General features: G+C 38.5%; 1 protein-coding gene across 6 annotated transcripts in view; it reads right to left on the bottom strand.

Annotated features, from left to right (window-relative positions):
- The window catches only part of PIP5K1B (phosphatidylinositol-4-phosphate 5-kinase type 1 beta), a 139,947-nt gene that overhangs the window by 110,451 nt on the left and 11,900 nt on the right, over nucleotides 1-17,596 (bottom strand). For 3 of the 6 annotated variants that reach the window (XM_075411082.1, XM_075411081.1, XM_075411086.1), the window contains exon 1: nucleotides 3,083-3,165. The exons of the other annotated variants lie outside the window; for them this stretch is intronic. The gene's annotated coding sequence lies outside the window, so the exon portion shown is untranslated. Of the gene's footprint in view, nucleotides 1-3,082; nucleotides 3,166-17,596 lie in introns of those variants that run through there. 6 annotated transcript variants of the gene reach the window in all.

Below are 17,596 nucleotides of genomic sequence, written 5' to 3'. Positions count from 1 at the left end.
AGTTTCAGTGCCCTGCCAGATTCTTTTAGGCTCTCAGTAACTAATCTGAGTACAACGCGAAGATTCTGATACTGTTTGATTTCTACAGTGACCCCTTATTTCCAGGAATACGGCACAGTATTTGATTATTTTTATAAAAGGTGGTAATAGGAGTATCAATTTTTTTTCAGTTTGCAGGCTGAATTTGACAAGTAATTTATCAGTGTTATACATATTATAAACTATACTTGTTTATATTGTAACTTTTTGGTTTACTGCAAGAAGTGTCAAATCTATCCTCCTCCTTTAGCTTTCAGAAAGGGAAAACAAACAAAAAGGTAGAACTCCTGCAAATATCACCCCATCAAAGTTTACAAATACTGAGAATACAGTTTATGTGGGAGATTTGAAAACTTACAAGAGTCCTGCCCTCTTACATTTGAAGTGGTACTCCTAGTGCATTAACCCGTTCTCCGAGGCCAAAGACACTACAACTCTAATACCCAGTCACAGAAACAGCCACAACAATAGCACAAGCTATAGCTACGAATTTTATTTTCTGTAACAAATCACATTCTTTGTTTTGAAAATAACCTGCTGTTATTTTTCAGATGGAAACTTGCTTACCACAATGGAAATCAAACTGCAAATTTATTAAAGTTTAATTAAAGTTAATTAAAGTTTCTAAATCAAAGTTTAGAAGTCCTTGAGAACACAGCATACTGTGCTCCATCAAAACACATCCCTTTCCATTTGTAACTTCTGTATTTTTTTAAACTCTGCATCTCACAGATGCCTTCAAAGCCCTCTAGGAAAGAGGTGGTTGTTTGGCTTCTTTTTTGCCTCCATGAATTTCCAGATTCAAAGCTTCATTCCGAGAGTCTTAAATTTTACTCCTTTACCGCCTATTAGCCTATTTAACCTCTACTGTCAACTGCTGTGTTTTCCGTTCTTCCCAGAAGCACTGAAGGATCTCTGATGTCTTTCCAAACACCAATAGAGCAGAGCAAACTTTCTACTGCATAGTAGATGGCGTTCATGTATTAAGAACTATAAGACTTTTCCAAATCACTGATCCCAGACTAGCAATTGGAACGAACAAACATTTGATCCCTGACACAACTGACATCACACTGTGTATTTTGCAGAAACTGCTAACAGGCCCTCCTTTTACAAAGTGAAATGGCCTCATTAATTTATCATTCTTTTGTAACAGACTGAAAGCATATAAAGTAGCAAGGCATATTTGTACCTAGACAAAAAAGGCTTCCCAACTCCTACTTCTGTTTTTGTAATTGAGATTTCATGTGCAAACAAAGGTAGCTTTTAGAAGACTAGTAATCTTTCTATAAAGCCAAATGGAGTTACTAATGAATAAAAACTTCAAGATGGTGTTTTCTCTGAAACAAGTGAAAGCAGGAAACGTCTGCACTCTATATACAACTGTATGCAGCAGAAGGAATTAGATGTTACAGTAGTATCACAATGAAGGGCACAGGTAGAAGACATTGCAGCGTCCAGAATCAGAGCTCTGCTCCATTACTTTGGCGACATTGATATGGCAATGGTCCTAACGTTCCTAACACATACCAGACATTGCACTTTGAGATAAAACCACCACATAATGCATCCTGTCCAAAAAAGTACTGCAGCATGTTGGGACAAACGGTTGATAAAGAAAGGCAAAAAGAACAATTACAGGGAAAATTCTTCTACATTTGTCTTTCACAGTACGTGCAAAATCGAATGACAGGGATCATGTAACACAATTGTCATGGTTTTTGGAAAGAAAGGTAGGCAATCTGTATCACTCACTTTATCGGTAGGTAAGATCCAAAATGAATGAAGTCTCATACAAGGGGAAAAAGAAGTCAGTTGGAAGTGTTACTAAGTTTCTAAAGGGGAAAAAGAAGTCAGTTTGAAGTGTTACTTAGTTTCTAAAGGAGTTACACAAACAAAGGTGCAAATAATCCCACCTTGCTAGGCGAGGAGTACTATACAAGAGAGGAATTTGGTCAAACCAACAATTTTAGTGATCTGAAACTCCAGCAAGAATCATTCAAAAAATGAAAAATAGGTCAAATGGATAGGGCTAGATATATTAAAAAAAAATAGAGTGAACACACAAGATCAAAAGCAGAAAAGCAAAGAACAAATTAGTATGTCGAGAAGAGTTTATGAAACAAGAACTTCACAATAGTTGTAATGCTCTGTTTTGAGATCCTTACCTTTTCTCTACTCATCCACCTTTTTACACCTCAACAAAAGGTCAGCCATACTATATTTTACTTCACCAACTCAAAAATTATATGCAAACATAACTTTACAACAAAAGCACATAACGAAGAAAGAGAACAGAAGTTATTTGCACACATGCACTAAAACAGATGGTGTAATTTATTCATCAGTTCTCCACAGGCAACTTGTAAGTGAAACGCCAGTGGGAATTATTCAGCCCATTAGTATATTAACATATAATCAATCACAGTGAAGTTTGCAGACTGATCTGCACTGGGCATATCACTGAGCTCAATGCTGGAGTGGATTACCACTATTTTCAAGTTCTCTATGCTTTCTTACCCTGCGTCCTATAAGTATAACTTTTGTACATACAGCTTATACTGAATGTTATCTAAGGTCAGCTTTTCAGCAGTCTGGTTATCCAAGAAACTGAAGTCTTTAGAATTCCATTTTTGTCTCCATTTGAGGGTGCTTCTATACAGCTGCAAAAAAATAGCTGAAGAGTGGAACAGACTACCTTGGAGGATGTGACGTAATATCGGAGATTTTTTGACAGATTAGACAACTGTTTTAAATGTGGTTAGTACAGTCTTGAAGGAGGGGAAAGGTCTAGACACCCTGTCATGATTCCTCCTGGTTTCCATAGTTATCACCATGTACCACTCAAGCTGTATATGTGCAAAAACTTCAGCTGATGCAAGCTGGTGCTGCTACGGTCTGGCCTCCCAAGCACACAGTCACTAGCATCCTTATCATATCGTCAGTGCTCCCCAGGCCCCAGGAGAACTAACCTAGACAATCAAACTAACCAAAAACTAACCTACTAAAGAATAATAATAATAATCATAACAGAACTCCTTACCTTGGCAAGCACTGCTCTTACATGGACTCCTCTGAGATCAAGAAGAAATTTGGAAGAGGATGAGGAAGGTGGTGCAACATGTCAGACCTTTGTCCCATGCTGAATGAGAGATCAATTGTTTCAGTTTCAGTCACTCACGTACTTCCACATAACCTTAGAGTTGCAAGTCCACTCACCACAAAACCAGGAAGCAAGACTGAGAGATGGAAAGCAGTGTAGGCAGCAGTGGGCTGGGCAATGGCACTAGAACTAAACTCAAGATGGGAAGCATCTATAGTAACACATGGCTAAGGTTAGGTTCCCAAATGTATACCTAAACAGCAACTTGTTTTTCAGGTGCCTAGCTTGCGGGAAAAATAAGGTCACTCAAGAATGTATGTAGAAGACTGATGTAAGCACCAAATTTGAAAGTTCGGTCTAAATTCAGATGAAAGACACTTTAAGTTACCGTACTGAATAACAAAATCTACTGTGACTAATTAAACAGTCACACTGTTACAACAGTAGTCGTACTATTAAAATTAATAGACATTTTCCTTGGATTAGTAGACATTTTCCTTGGATCCCTTCAACTTAATTGTAGTTCAAATTTAATAAAAATCTCACTTTACTCTTGAAAATGATTTTTAAAAAACTCTCTTGTACCATTCTCAGCACAGAACAACTCCTACATCACAAAAAATCCTCTGATTAGGCACAGCGCTCTCAGCTTGCTATAGAGCAAAAGTTCCTCAGAAATCTTTCCTATATCACTTGCAAAGCTACTGAAGGGGAAACCATTATCCCACTTTATGAAATGCCCTATAAAGCACAAAAGCTGGAGTCTTCTTGGTTTAAATGAGTTTTCTAACATTTTTTTTAACCTACAGAGAAAGCTTAAATGGAGAGGAAAATAATTTCTGAAGCTGCATCAGACAAGAGCAGTTAAAAAAAAAGAGTAATACAATAAAATCAAATTCTCAAACCAATTAAGGAAAGAACTGCTCAGCATGTAAAGAAATGGCTACTATTTGTCATAGCTGCTGTCTGGTTGTCATCCAAGACAGTCATTTTACAGCCACTAGAGTAGAAATGCACCACTAAACGTACCAAAAGAACAGCTAGTGTTAAAAAGTTATTCCATTCTCTGACCACGTGGCTGCTTAAATGAACAGGTTACTACTCCCCTTATAAGGAACTGTGTACTTTTGTTCTCCAAGTCTGTCTTCGATGGGCAGACCAGAAGGAGCAACCGACTACTTTTTTGCCTGACAGCAGCCTGACAGTATGCTGAATTTGGCAGTCATCTGAAATTATGAATATACTTGTAGTGTATTTTAAGAAACAAAAACACAACAGTATACATACCTACACTACAGGCATTAAGGAACATGAGGTTTATCTTGGGAAGAAATATGTATAGCTGTTTTAAGGTATAGAAACCTAGCCACAGAATTTATAAATGGCAACACAGACATTTTCAAATAAACATTTTAAAGCAGTTATTTACAGTCAGATGACATCAGTGTATTGCTTTCCAACAGTCGTTCACTTGCCAAACCAAATTGTAAAACCTGTCTCTGAACATTTTTCGCAGCACAACAGTAAAATGAAGTCATTACTAAATATTTTTGCCAGTTCTCAAACACTCCATTATTTTTCAGATGTGGATTATACTCCCCTTTAATTGCATCAATATGAACATTTTTGTAGAAGAAATGCAAGTTCATAAACAATATATAAGCAATACCACAGTCCTCCTCCCCAGGAATTTCTTTGCAAACAGCTAGCTGGGGCTTTTTAAAACAACTTAGCTGGAAATATTACAGAAAAATTTAACATCTTTAGCTATCACTATAGGCAAAGTACATACCTGCACATAAATCAGCTTTTCAATAAAATAGAAGTGAACACAACGAGAATGGGACTTTAACCAAGTGAATAGGACCAGCAACAAGAGCAAGCAGTGGGCAGCACCATACACAGCCTAACACCAATGCATTTTGAAGAGAACAGACCAGAACCTATCAGCTCTTCCAAGGAAAATGAGTGCAAGTTTTCCCACAAATGAAAGAGGTCTCTGAATTTTTGAGTGGCCTGAATAAGAACCTCCTTCCTTCACACAGAAGCCCTCTGAAACACTATCTACATCTCTCAATGCAATATTATAACTGGGTTAGAAGCATCATTATGACTAGGTTAGAAAAGGCATACAGTATTATCTGTAAGTCAGTTAACAGCCCACATCATGGTTTTCAAAAGGCAAAAATACAGCTTTCAGCATTTAGAAGGAAAAAAAACACAAACCTTAATCATACTTTTTGCCTAACGCATACTGTTATATGAATCATTAACTAGAAAGAGAACAAAATTCCAGCAAGATAAAATATAGTCACTGGCTATGAACATTATAAAGTTTCCATAACTAAAGTTAAAAAAAAACAAAATCATTTAAATCGATATGTTCTCATAGGAACAGAGTGTTCTTACAATTTAAAGTATACAATCTGATACTCCACTTTCTAGTATGCCTTACCTGGCACTAATCACTCGGAATGTCTGATTAAATAAATATCTTTTTCAGCCTATGATTTCATTGATGATTGTGTTGTTATTTTATTAGTCCAAGGTGACATAGATCAGTATGCTGAATGGCACAAATGTGTGAATGTATTTATAGAAAATTGCCTTTCAATAATCGCTGTCAGCAGTGTGCACTTACTACTCCCTGAACCTCTCAGTTTTATGTCTTGTTCCCAGGAGTAAGCAGCCTGACAATTAGCTAGGTACAAGAAAAGAGATAGTTGTTAATTGGACTAGCTAGCTATGCTATACACTACTTACTAAGGACCAGTAAATCAAGGGCAAGAAAATAGTGAGACAAACAGGAGACACCCAGACTACCCTGTGTGCTTATCCCTCCTTATCATTGCAGCAGCAAGGATGGCCGCAGGACAGACAGATGGCCGCGTCATTGCAGGAGCAGCAGAAGTAGCAGGTCACAAAAATGGTGACGGTGGTGTGAAGTGTCTTCTTGCAGAGCACTGTATTAGCCACATGCTTGTAAGAGAAGGCCATTAGTTTAAGAAGCGGATTAGGAGATCCCCTAAAAATCTTTACTGAGGTGCTCTGGCCGGTGTGCTTGCATGTGTGTGCAAGTGAACGTATGCACATCCCAGAGTGACAGAGAGGAAGGCTAGACACTGTAAGATGCCTCCAAGGCCAGACTGAAGGTGCTGCACCCCATTAAAAAATGCTGCGTTAGCTAGCAGTGACTAACACTGGTCTGGCATAAAGGCCAGAAAAACTGGACACTATCCATCTCTCTCTTCAAAGCAAATGGCTTTCAGCTGAAAGCACAGGTTTGGAGACACAGGTCTAAGCTTGCATTTTTGCTCAAGAGGATGAAGGAGCTGCCAGGGTGATGCTAAGTGGGGCTATGACAGACACACAGCCTTAACACAGCAGATCACCAGGATAAAGCAGAAGTCCTGCAATACTTTATGGTAGACACTTCACTTGGGAGTTTCTCTGAATCATGGAAGTAGTAATGAGGTTCTCTAATTAAATAACCCTTGATTAGTTGTTCTAGTAAACAATCCACCTGTGTCGGTACATCTATCTCCGAACAATCTCTTGCATCAATGGGCCCAGCAGGTCCCAAACTCAGCCAGAGTGGTCTCTGCACAGGGTTGGAAGGATCTGCTTCCATACCACCGAGTTTAAGGCAGCACAGGTACTCTGCATAACAAATACAGCTTCCAAGAGCTGACTCATATCAGGGTGGGTGGATGGAAGAGGAATCTACAGGGGTATTTCACACCTGTATGGAATGCGTCTCCGTGAGGGTATGCATGCTTCTTTGCTCAGCAAGCAGCCAAAGCCATTGAAACTCCGTCTCTCTGGGCTAGCCTTCACTTTGCCAATTTCACTTGCTCTGTTTATGTCCTCACAGCAGGAAAAAACCTAAAACTAGCCGAAAAGCATACTTTCTTTCACTTTGAAGACTTTCACACACAAAACAGGAAGAGCACAAGTGAACACAGTGAGCAATTTAGGATGGGGAACAAAGGGAAAAAGAGAAAAGCAGTCAAGAAGGGGAGGGAGAGACTCAGTAAGAGATTGTGCACAGCTGAACTGGGAGCGAAAGAGGAACAGGAAGCAGCAGTGCATGAAGAGCAAGGGAGCCGAAGTAGAAGAGGAATACATGTTAATAGAAAATAAATGGCTAGGAAAGGCTTTCTGCTTTGGTCTATTAAAAACAGACCTTCAGCACCATTAACTTTGAATAGTCAAAAGGATACTCAGGGGAGGGGAAAAAACACGTTAAGAAGTCAATAAACAGCCAATAGTATAAAGTTATGTCGCAGGGAAGTGAGCAAAGAAAACAAACCTGATTTTTATTCCTAGAACAATGCAGGTGTTTTTATCCCAACATACAGAAAGGTCAGTTCACTGTGTAGCACACATACATACATCTCACAGAAAAGGCTTCAGATATTCAGTCCTGCACCATTTGCCTGCTGTCAGGCAACTACTACCTATACAAAATGGCATCATTCCACGGTCAAGATCAAGGAGAGAGATCAAAAGAAACCAATCAGACAAACCCAAAGTGCAGTAGAGCTTAGCTGCAGAGGTAACTATTGTAACTTGCTCCTGCGCTGCAGAAAAGGTTGAAGAGATGTACCTGCAAATGACCATTGCAGGGGGCCTGTGCAAACAAACCAGAACTGGCTGGTGCAGAAGCCTGTTAAGGGTCAGCAGACCTGAGCAGCTACCTACAATTAAACACATTTGCTTATATCAAGCTACTCTAAAAAGAAAGGATTGTTCTGCCTTGGCTTAATCACTTCCAGGTATCTACCACAAACTGATATTAGGTGGACCACAAACTATAGACAGAAATTTAGTCTCCACATTCAGTGAAAAATTATATAGACATATGCACACACAGACTTTTTTTTCATGTTTTCCTCTACTACTTGGTACCAACCCGCAGCTGGTGTATCTGTGAGATGTGATTTTTATTACCCTTAACTGTGTACATCAGTGCATAACATCGTGATCCCAAACTCATAAACAGGATTTTTAGATACACTGCATGATAGGCACAGTGCTGTTATGAAAAATAGTTGCATTATAATACAGCCAAATCAGAGAAAAAACAGAGTTCTGCACACCTCTCTCAGAGAGCTTGGAGTCTTTATCAACTCTTCACACCTCTACCAACTATCAAGCCTCCTCATCTTTCAGTAGGCACTTGAGCATCACTGGCTTGAAGATAACCCCTTTATATCCTTTTCTGCTGTCATTTCTTTAATTAGGGACAAAACCCCCCAAATCAACCACCATCTGTATCTTTCAGCCACTGCACAGTTTGATGCTTTTCTGTGAGGAACACATCAAGCACAGCAATATTTGCAGATGGATCAATTTATCAACTATATGCATAATTTTGGCTTAAACAAAAGCAATCATACAAAGAATTCTGGTACCATGAAATCAGGGCAAATGGAGGTAACACTTCAGTTCTACAGCTCAATAACCAGATGAAATCTTTACAAAAGCAACAAACATATCCTGAAGAATTCAGCAAGGCATTAAACACTACTTCTACTTTTTGCAGTACATGTTGTTAGTATCAGGAAACATCCTCCTGCCTAGTTATTTCAAATATATTGACCTTTAGTAGGAGACGCTTGTAAATCATATTTTTAAACCTTGTCAAGCAGCTAAGGTTGCATTACTGTCCTCATTTGTGGTCACCCTCCAAATGGTGTTTTATCATGCAAAAAACACAGAACTGGAAGTCTAGCGGCACAATGTTATGTAGCAGAAAGTAACATTTGCACGCAGAAAATTTTTCGCTTGCAACTTCTCTGTGTGGCATAATTTGATGGTTACAAAACCAACCTCTGAGCTAAGCGAGGCAGTCAAAGGCGCAAGATGTGAACCTGTACTTATTTTGCAAAAGCTCTGTGTTCTATGGTTCTTGCGAACCGAACAAAGACACATATTGCAGCTCCTTTCTTACCTCTGTTACCACAGGACAAAATTAGCCTCAGAGGGATGAAAAGCACAATCACAATAAACTAGAAAAGGCTCAAATGAGTGAAGTTACTTCTGCAACATGTTTTTTGATAACAGAGAGCCTTCACCACACACGTCTAGGCCTCATGCACCATTTCTTTTCCTCTGTCATTATACCATGCAAAATAGATCACAGATTAAAGAGAACAGAGAAGATAAAGGTTGCATGCATAGTATTTTAATTCTTCTAAGTCACATACAAGTTTAACTATAGGCCATGGGAGAGAAACACAGGGTATCACTGTTGTGATTGACCTGCATTTACATCTCATGGCCACAATTTCAACAATTAGCATTCATGTGCAAATTTTAGTACAGCAGTTTATAACCACAGAAGGCGTCCACCTCTTGTATTTTTGCACAGACCTCAGTCACACATTGTCTGCTGCAAGGCCCGAACATGAAGGACTACCCTCAACATGCAGTGATCGAGGCCTCTGTTCCTTGTCTCACAGAAGACATCATACAGAAGCCTGAATTTTTCCCACAGTGCCTCATCCTAGACATGACATAATTCCTAACTACAAATATGTCATTCATCAGGTTTGTGACCCTCATGTGGTCATCAAAACTGTTAAAACGTAATTTTTCAGAGTGCTGTTTCCTATCCAACATCTGGACTGTCTTGTCATTTCAACTGATCCACACTCCTGCTAGACAATTTCTAGATTAATCTCCAAATTCCGTCACTGAACTATATAAATGCTCTCAACTTGAAACACATTTGGTTTTACCATTTTGCAGCTTGTTGTTGTATAATTCTTACCAGGAAAAGACATACTTGATAACAAGGGAAAAAATACAGCATAATTTTTCCCCCACTCCCACTACTGTGTCAAATTAAATCCATTAATATTTTTGAACATGAAGATAGTCCATAAATACATTCCGAGCAGGCTTTTTGCGGAATGCACCATTTTATCAGTGTTAAATTTGAGATATGAGTCCAAGAACTGCCTTCACAGCTCATTAAATCAATGTCACTTTGACTGTATGCTGCAGTATGCGCAGTCCTCCGAGTAAGCTTCACCACTACATTCTTACACTCTAGCTTTATCACTGCACTCTTTTCCCAATATGGTTTCCTCCTATCTCTTGACACCATGCATCATTGCTTCCATGGGCCTGTAATATCTGCAAAAATGCAATGATAATGCCAAGACTAAGAGAATGATGAACAGTCCACATCCACTCCCTTAAGGTGTTCTTCTGGACATTTATAAAGTAATTAGGAATAAGTTTAAGTGTCACAAGAGGTGGCCCAAAAATACGAGAAGCAATATTGGTTCTGAAGAAATGTGTCTTCCTTACTTCCTGTATCACTATGGACTTAGTAAAACGCCTCCGACGCTTAGCTGCTTGCAGAACCAGGCCATTTAGAAAAAAATAACCCGAAGTACCTACGTCATAAACAGAAAAAAACCCTCACCTTTACTGCAATAGCTGCAGAAGTATCCACATAGAATAGGAACAGCAAAACTAATCCTAAGGAAACAATGAAGAGGAAAGCACCCATTTCTGAAATTCGACAGTTCAGGGTAGTCTAAAAGGGAAACTACTTCAATGCTTTTATTAGTTGCAAGTATAAAGACAGGTTTACAGCTGAAACTTGCCTTTAATGAGAAACTCTCATGTACTACGCCATCAACAATTGCTACAACTCAGCAACTCAACAACTCAGATAAGAAACAGGTCCATCTCTTACAGGAAAACAATCTGTATTTTAGTCAGATAGCCAAGAACCTGGAGCCCACAGGACAAAAAGATACGTCTAATCACGGAAGTACAGGATATCTGACACACTTATTTCCTTTGTAGAAGCATGTAATAACATTCCTGCCACCTTCCTTAATCCTCACCTACAAAAATCAGAAGTTATATACAAGCCACATTACTGCAAGGATCAGCTGTATTTTAAAAGTGTCGTTATTGTTGTTATTGCCTGTTTTGACTTTTCTTTGGAAGAAACTGGACTGCCGAAATTACAGTGCATTCTGAACAGCCCAGAATCATTGAATTCACAGAAGGCAGCTGATTTAACCACCCTGTTCTGCACTGGCACTCTAGCAGAATTGTGGTTTCACTCCATTTGTACGGCTTCAAAAATAATACCACAAACCATATTTTTTTTCTCCCTAGTGTGTGTGTATTTGTTAAGTCTGTTGGTATGTTTGAGAACAATTGCCTTATCAATTTTTCCCTCTTCCTCTGTTTTTTCAGATATCCATTTCTGCCTCATCATTTCTTAACATATGAGTTTCAGCTGGGTTACCACTTATACTGTAGACAAGAGCAGCAATGAAGAGGGCAGCACACTACCTTTCAAGAGTTTGAGGTAGATGCTGCAGAAGATGTTTGTCTATTTATACTAAGTGCTAATGATCCATAACTGGATCATGTTAATGCATTATTTTATTCTATGTGGAAAAATCTTGCAGTATATATAGGGTGCAGTTTATCTGATTTCCCATTTCAAAGAAATTTGTCAAAAAAAAAAAGTGAGGTAGTTGAAGAATGCTTCACTGTTCAACTGATGTTTCTAACATCTATTTGATGGGGTATAAGCATCAGCAACGATAATTTTAGGAGATGCTGCTATGTCCCTGTACTCTCCAGAAAGATCAAGCCATGTAGACTGTATTTCAGAAGACATTTTATTAAACAAGTATATTCAGTTTTATTTTATTTGAACATATTTATATTAAATTAACTGCACGTCCTGGAGAACAGATCATCAGTCAGCCTTGAAAGGGTGATTTTAAGATTCATTTAGATTTACATTCATTTAAGATTAATTTAGACCTTGGAATGAGCTGTAATAAAAAAATACTCACCTGAAAATTTTGTTCCAGCCAGGAAGAAGAGATGGTTACAGCAAGTTTATGGCACCAAAAAAAAGTTTACATTCACAAAAAGGGATAAGGGGAGAGGAGTATTGACACGATGAGAAGTGTTCTGGGAGAATCAGGCCTAAACATGAAGAAAAAGTAGTTCCTGTGTTTCCTTTACAACAAAAAGCACTGTTGCAATACCATGTAGTAGCTACTTACAGGTTGCACAGAACAGCAGTAGAATATTTACAGTTCATCAAGTTGTCCATTAAAATAAAAAAGAGAAATCAAGTCTGAAGTTGTGAACTTTCCACAGGCTTCTGTTATTTTTCACTCCATATATCACTTTGTTGGTAAATGCACATTTCATTTTTGTATTATTAGTTATTAAAAAAAAATCAAGTAATATCAACAAAGTATCTTCTAGTCCGACAAAATTCAGACCTCCTTCTTAGTAAAAGTTACTTTTATTATATATTTACTATATAGAAATAAAACTAGTATTTATTTTCACATATACAGTGCCCCTCTTCTCCCCCAGCTTAGGGCATAAATAGGGAAAGTCCGATGTATTTCACATCTAACACAGGAGCCAGGCTACAGAGAGCTCCGTAAATGTTATCCCAAACAAGTATATTCTGCAAATCTAAAGGGACCAAGGAAAACAGGTGGAAAAAACACAAGACAGGAGAGGTAGGTCCATCACTCCAGAGGATCTCCTTGCTACATAAAAAGCAGGCAAGTGACTCACGGATGTATCCTGCTACAGCGCAGAAGAGCCAAACGAAAAAATGTGTGGCCCTGCAACAGACTAGAAGATGGAAGCACTTTTCATCCACCATCCTCAACCTGCTTTTCTCTCTCCTCTAAGATGTTCCACTGCTAAAACTCTTTATTGTCAAACAATGTGCATGAGTTACCACTAGTGCACAACCCTACAACAGGCACTTTATCTCTGATGAATGGTATTTAAGATAACATCTTGAGAAAGAAAACTGGAGCTACCTCACATAAAAACACATTTTTAAAGGTTTTTTTTGTTGAAATAGTAGTTTTCCAAGCTGCCTGTAGCATGAACTCAAAAAAAAGCCCTGGAGTTAAGAAATACAGTTTTGAATAGTTGAAAAAATACAAGGTCCTGGAGGCTGCATCTGCAATATGCTGTATGTCCAGATAGGACTAACCTGTGTGACTTTTTACAAGAGAGGCCTGCGATAAGCACACAAGAACCATATTTAAACTGGCAAAAGCAGCTCAGTTTCTTACAATCCTGTACCAGAAATGGTGTATTTTGAAGCTATAACAGCACTTATTCCAATGATTTCAGGAGTTAAACATGCTTCCTTAAACACCATGAAGGAACAAGAATCTTCCGTTTTCCTGATTTTGCTGGTCACTGCTTACTGCTAGTATCTACACATTACCAGATAAATATCTGTTTGCCGTCTGTCTGCTTTGGGGATTGGAAGGGTTGAGGAGAAGTGAGATGAAAGTAGGCTTTACTGAGAAGAAACCAGTTTGTTATTCTAGGTCATTGTTCTTCCCATCCTTATAGTTTGCTTCAGTTCTTCATTAAACTGACATATTGTCTAACACCACAGGTAGATAGCAAGGATAAATTGCCTGTGTCCTCCAACTTCTTGGCAATAGAATTTGAGACCAGCCATCAGAGCAACAGGCAAGCACACCATCTGTTCAACTCCTTCACTGAAAAGATAGACACGGGCAAGAAGACCCTATAAGAACCCCTACAGCCACCCCCCCAAGCATCCACACTTCAATTCATGACCTACAAGTGCACCACTTCAGGAAAGTTGTGGATTGTAAAGCAAGCCAGGTCTGACGCAAGACATAACTGCCTTGTAAACTTTCATGATCCAAAAAGGAGACCAGACTGAACGCTCTGACAGGCTTTAGCCTTCCCCTTTCTGTCGTGAAAAACAATTTTTCACCAAACATCAGCAGGAAGCAAGTTGCTATGGGTTTTGGTTTCTAGCCATTCTCCTGGCCACTGATTAAAGGTAGCAGGAAGCATAATTCCGCATATTTTCAAATTTTATAAAGCGGGTACACTACACTTTCTCACAGTTAGCTTGCAAGAGACCTGGGGAACACTTTCCATCTTAATTCTTTTTTCCCCTAGCATACATTCTTTTGGCCAAGCAACTCAAGGCTTAAACATCAGTCTTTGCAAGCAGCTGGGGTACAGCTTTGTCCAATTCTATTGATAGCTAGGAACACCTGAAAAGAGCATGCTTATTGGTTTCATGCCTGCACAGCAAAGCTCTGTTAATGCTTCAACAGTGTGACTTGAAAGAGTATTTTTCAATTCCAGTGTCTTGAGTTGCACAAGAAATACGTGAGAATTCCAACTTGCTGGCTGCTTACGAGACGCTCTTGAGTTACAACTTCAAGGAGGCCCTCTCCACCTTACAAAACATCTTCTAGATTTCCTCCTAGCAGTGGAATAAGCAGCAGGAGACAGAGTCACCCACGTGGATGACAGTACTCACACCTATAGCAACGTGTGAAATTTCTACATTCAAAATCATGAAATCATTCAAGATGCGTTCAGGTTCTTACATGGTCAAAATAAGACTGGAAGGAAAAAAGCCTCCTTAATCATTCCTACATTTTCAAAGAAAATGTGGTTTGAAATGATCCCCTTAGCAGCCCTTTTTCCCCTCCATAAGGTAATTCAAGACAGAAAAGTAAGTATTCACAAGCTTACTGTCATTATTTCCATTTTACCAGAAACAAACATGATTTTAAGAACACTGCTATTTAGAGCAGACTTTTGAAAACACAGAAAAAAAGCATACGCTTTGCATCTCTGTAAAAGCATGTATTTAAGCCACAGACAGGCACACTAGGCAAAAAAGAAATACACAAAGTGTAAACTCTGCCTGAGACCAGAAAAGCCCTTCAGAAGTAAGGTGAGTATTTTTATATATACCTATATGAATATAAATTATATATATACTTTCAATATTATATATTGCATCTTACACAATTTTGTTGTATTATGGAGATGTTATACATATGTATGCTGTACATATACACACACAGATAAAAGGTTATAAAATGCAAACAACTTCTTGCTAACATGCAGTGACAAACTGCAAATTATCCTTAACAGAACATCAGAACTGTGAAATGGAAAAGTAATTTATTCCATATAACTCTTTTATACTTAAAAAGATAGATTTTTACTGAAAAGTAGTATCTAAAAAGTTGGGAAACTAGCATTTTTTTACTCCATAATGAAGATACTTTCTTACATATCAGAAGATATGTTCTTACAATATCTGAAATATAAAGAATATCAAAACAAATATTTGACTACATTTATTAAAGTCATTGCATAATATGAATTACGAATTAGTGAATAACAAGTCACCTCTCCAATACTATAGTTGATGTTGGAAGTCTATGATTTTTCATAAAAAGGAATTGGGTTTAACTTAGTTTTACACTGGATTCAAAATCATTTACTATTTTATTGTGTGGCACTGCAACACAGTATTAGATCTGAGTGACTCCTGGCTTTCAAGTCTCTGTATCTTTCTAACAGCAACTAAACAGCCAACTTACTTTGTGTTGCATCTGTTTAAGACCTCATTTAGCTGAACTTGTTGTCGATTACTGGCACTCGTATGCCGTATTGCTGCACAAAAAGAAAAAATTCCTTGTCAATAGGAAGTTCAGGAGCTGCAGCGCCAACCAGGTTTCATGGACCATGTCCAAATCAGTCCAATTCTGGCTAAGCAGGAATGGGAATTTCTTTTCCCAGCAAAACCCAGATACTTCCAGATACAGTTTGTCCCTGTATACAGATTTTTAAAGACGACCTTATTAAACATCTCTGGTGCTAACTCAGCAGAATGCAAGGTAGTGGAGATAAAATAATCTCACACACGACATTCCCACACTACCTAGAGTGATATTCCTTGCAAGTCAGCTTTTGCCACTGTCGTCACCCGCCTCTTATCGGCTATCAGTACAACAAAGTTAAAACTGGAACAAATTGTATTATTTTTCTCCCTCTATGTTTAATAGCCACTGCATACATCTGAAATGATAGTTCACTGTCTGGGGGTTTAGTTCACTGAAATGTTTGCTTTCGCCACAGAGCACCCTGTTCTCTTGATATAAAGTAAATGAACAGATGGAAGGATCAAGAATGACCTTGTAACTTCCCAACATCACTGCTGGCTTTGCTGATTGTTCAGTGAACGCCAGGTCTGATTCTCAGTTACATGTGTACAATGCTGTGGGTCAACAGAACACTTACAGTGGAGTAGAATATATTCCAATATTTTACTGGCACAAATAGAAAGTCACCTAATAGAATATATGGCATGAAATAAGTTGTCAAGGTCCATTAAATGCTTCACAGCGCCAAATCTGACTCTGCGTGCTGCTGAAGTTTCTCAGAGACCCTACAGCACAACCCAGTTCACAGCCTGCGTTTGCTCATCGTGCATACAGACAGCTACGTGCAGAGCGCACCGCTCTGCTGCAACACAGTGACAAACCACAGGAACCAAAACGTGGACAGCAGTCCCATCATAAGATGTTACCCTTTCCTATACTCAGTACTCTGTATGTCTTCTTTTTCAGTTACCCCTTAAAGGTACAGCTCTTACAACTTTTTTGTTTAGTCCTTAAGAGTCACTCACATAAAGGGCTGAACCTTTGCATCCCTCACTTCTGCCAGAAGCAGCTGCAGGAGCTCAACAGCTCTCGTGGTGTGAGCCTTGATATTCTCCTTCTATCCCATGTTTTAACTGACAGTTTGTTGCAGAGTGTCAAGCTGAACTTGACAATCTAACTGCAAGATTTTAATAGTTAAACTTGACAATCTAAGTGCAAGTTTTTCATAACAAGGAAAAACATATTTAGCCTAGGCCTTATATACAGAACTTCATGAAATGTTTTTACCTTCAGTGTCTTATACAACAAATCTACACAACCAGAATGCAGGTTACAAGAACCAGCTGCAGTTTGCTGAACTACTCATTTCCACACATCAGCTAGCCTTAATTCTTCAATAAAACGCAACGTTGCATGAGGTGTGCTTTGTAAAATTTGTGTTTATAATTCCACATTTAATTTTAAAGGCAAAGACACAGTGTCCAGCAAACCTCATAGAAGTTACAAGAAAACCAAAGAATTTTTTTCTCCACCTTCCAAGTCCGGGGGTGCTCTTGCAAATCCCACCCTCCAGTATATTACCGCCATACTACCATTCTCACTTTGTAGATACATACTATACAGTATTTCTCAGAGTTTGCAAAGCACTTTCTAAATATCATTTACAGTTGATAGGTGGAAGAAACAAATCACAAAATCAATATTTATACTGAATATTTCTAAGGTCCTACAGAAAGAGTGACCCTCCATCTACCTGTGTCAACAGCTGCTTCTCGTTTCAGTTAGCAGAAGTACCACCAAAACACCTAGAGTCAAAAATTGTTTGCTTCCAATCTTTTCAGCCCCAGCTTTGCTGCCCCTAAATGTAATAGTCCCCACTATTTCAAACGTATTCTACACAAAAACGTAAGATAAACCACAATAAATGAGCACAGCAAGCAAACATCGAGGTATT

Source organism: Opisthocomus hoazin, chromosome Z, assembly GCF_030867145.1.
Source record: "Opisthocomus hoazin isolate bOpiHoa1 chromosome Z, bOpiHoa1.hap1, whole genome shotgun sequence".
Taxonomy (NCBI): domain Eukaryota; kingdom Metazoa; phylum Chordata; class Aves; order Opisthocomiformes; family Opisthocomidae; genus Opisthocomus; species Opisthocomus hoazin.
This window is presented reverse-complemented; position numbering and strand designations above follow the sequence as displayed.